The following is a 3,351-nucleotide window of genomic DNA, read 5'->3' as shown; positions in this document are numbered from 1 at the left end:
TATTTTGAAAGTATTTTTCCTTACTTTTCAAAATACCCACTTTACTCCAGAGAAGCAGTACGGAGGGATTTTACTATATCAGTGGTACTTGAAGCAACAGAGTTCTAGGGGACATGCGTGAACTGATGAATGATGTCCTTGGCGCTTCCAATTCAGCAGTGTGATTGAGGAGCCTGTTATCTACACAGCTGTGATTTCAGTTCTTCTCCAATAAATGCTAGATTTTAATCAAAGATAGCGTATTTGCCCAATGAAGACAAATCGTTAATGTCACGTAAGATTAGCTGATAATGGCAGGTAAGTTCTGCTGATCCTGGTGCAAAATCAGTGTTTAGATTTTGTGTATGGTGTGATCTCTTTAGACCTCCAGGATACCTGAAGTGGCTACAGCTAGTTAGCTCATTGCACTATTCTTTCCAGAGTCGGACTGTTGTGATACTTGTCCGTGTGTCTGTCTCATGTCCTGCTTAGGCAGTGTGTGACACTTGCCAGTTGCTGATGGATTTTCTTTTTTTTTCACAGTGATTATAAGTAATGTTAACTTTTGGAGCTCTTCAACACGCACAGTCCCAGTAATGTAGACTGTAATAAATAATAGCCTGTTTCTTACAGGCCATTTTTGATTCTTGTTTGAAGCAGACAGTTAGACATACACAGTTTAAATGTTAATGGGGCTTTTTATTGACAAATAGTATAAAGGTTAATAGAGCTTTTGAAAGATGAACATAAATGCCTACAGATATTGTGAAGACATTTGTACTGCCAGTGAGTGGCAATGTTTCTCTTTTATAGTACTTGAAATAAAGTCCCTTTACATTTAAATATTGAAGCTTACAAATCCTACCTTAGAAATCTGCATGCAAAAATTGCTTTATTTAATCCTAAATATTAAAACTTCATTTGTTGATCCTTCTACTTGAACTGGCATCAATACAACACAGTCTGGCTGTGGGGAACTTTACCAAGACAACAATAAAAATGAGGAATGTAAAAAAAGCATGTATGTATAAAGCTTGAGATGAGACTTTAACAAAATGTCATGCTCTCAACTTAATGACCTCAAATGTTATGATTTGCTATGATGAAATATGGGGGGAAAAAAACATAGTATTGGAGGACTTGTATTAAAAATATACAATTTTTATATCTTTATTTTAGGTTGGTGAATGTTGATAAAGGAATTACTACTTGGGGAAATTGTATGAGGAATAAATGATCATTTAATGTGACTTGAGAGACTACCAGATATTGACCTCTGAACTGTGGGACTTGATGATTGACATTAAACATTGGAAATGGTGTTAATAAAAAGGCACTGATGCTTGTTAATTTGTTGACAGAAGCTATTTGGTTTGTGACATACATTTTCCCCTTGCTAGCTAAGGATCTCAGGATACGATCTGGTAAATAGTTCTTGCAGCCTCTGACAGCAGTAACGAGTTGGAAGAAACAGAATATCGGAGTGTTGAATACAGAAAGTGTGTTTGTGTCAGACTTCTTTATGAGGCAGGACTCCTGGCAATGTTATCCTGATACTGCTCTATCCAGAAATACTGTATATGTCCATCTTCCACGTTGTCCTGAAAAGTCAGGAGCAGCTGGACTTGAGGGCTACCTGCTCTGCTCTTCTGAGGTGAGTCTTGGGGTATTCTTGGCTCTTCATAGTTAAGGTTTGCAGTTGGTTTTATGCTCACAAAACTTCAAAAGGCCTCAGTAACAACTGGACTGGGCTCTGCAATACTTCCTATTGAAAATGTCAGTTCAAGCAGCTTCTGTTTTTGTTGTATCTTTATATTAATGCAGAGAGTACATGGAAAATGGGACTAGCATTTAGATGTCGACTCTTACGAGGAAACACCTGAGGATCAGTGCTTTGCATACTTTTCTATGGGCACAACAGTAAAAGAATGGTAAATTAATTTGTATGGTGAGTTGAATACAGACAAATTCTGAATCTTTTGAAAATGAGAGTCAGGCCTTCTGGATAAAGGTGACGTTGCATGTTACTTGTTTTTCTTTTGAAAGCAACAAATATTATTGGCTGACTTATCAGTGCTGCACAGAACTCTGTTTCTTAAGAATGTAATGCACTACTAACACAGAATTTTTCTGTATAGATGGCTCAGTCTAATTTCTAAAGCATTATTTTCATTATTCCTGTTAGATGAAGTCAGATTTTGAGAACAAGTTTTTGTTGCATAAGCAACAGTGTTGTTAAGTAAAGATTCAACCATTAAAAAAAATGAATTAAAAAAACATTAAAAAATAATAAAATAATAATAATTTGTTTTTCCTCATTAAGGACATGCTGGGGCAAATTGACAATGCTCAGTGAGACTGAGCCTATGTATCTCTCTGGGGCAGAACTTAGTGTGACCTGATGTGCTGGATGGCTCAGTGCTCCTCATCCTGTAGAGCATGGGATTCTAGGAAGAAGTCTCTGAAATGAGTGTTGCTGCTTTGTGCATCAGTGTGCTTTCGGTGCTCCCCACCTCTTCCCAGGTTGCTTTCTACACAGCAGGTAGTTTTGATCCTTGCAAACTTCTCTAACTTAGTAAGGATAGAAAATGAGTTCAGCTGACAGCTGGATCCAATGGGACAACCTCTTGTTGGTAGTTGAACACCGCAGCCCTTAGATATTGTGCTTTATGTCAGTAAATGTGTCTATACTGCAAACGAAGGCAACACTGTGGGCCTTCATGCATCCCCCACCCTATCCTGTTAGCTCAGAGTACAGCTTGATTGCTACCTTGTAAATACTCTTTCTTTAGATGGAAAGAGCTGTCATAATAAATAGAGATCACTCTTCTCAGCCTTGTGCTTAAGAAAACACAGAACAGGCACTGAGGGTGCTGAAGGTAAGGTGCCTTTGAAATTCCTATTGGGGATGGAATTGACTCCAGGAGAAATGTAAGCTCTGTAGGAGAGCTGAGGCTGAACATGAAGTTGGATCCTAAGATGATTTTGCCTCCTGATCACTTTTTTCTTCTTTGTATGGTATTGGTATTCACTTTTATTCCTGTCCAAAAGTAAAGTGAGCTTGTTGCAAAGGTGGAGGCAATGAAACGGGTGTGGTAGACAGAGCCCAAAGGTGATGGGATTTCCTGAGTTGTGCACAGCAGTGTTGGCTCAGGTCCTGTGAGAGGTGGATGTGTTTGTGTGTGGTGAGTCATATTTTCCTTACAGATAGATGAGTGGCTTTAGAAAAGTTTCTAAAAGTCCACTAAATCCATTTCTGGGATGTTATCAACTGATGCCAGAACTCTGATTTTATTATTTTTTACTTTTGAAAGAACACCAATGAGTTCAATCTCAGTTGTTTAAACCTGGAGCGCACCGTATGTCCTTGTA

The sequence above is a fragment of the Cyrtonyx montezumae genome, unplaced genomic scaffold (genome assembly GCF_038088225.1).
Source record: "Cyrtonyx montezumae isolate F1298 unplaced genomic scaffold, pur_monq_1.0 scaffold_16, whole genome shotgun sequence".
NCBI classification, from domain to species: Eukaryota; Metazoa; Chordata; class Aves; order Galliformes; family Odontophoridae; genus Cyrtonyx; species Cyrtonyx montezumae.
This window is presented reverse-complemented; position numbering follows the sequence as displayed.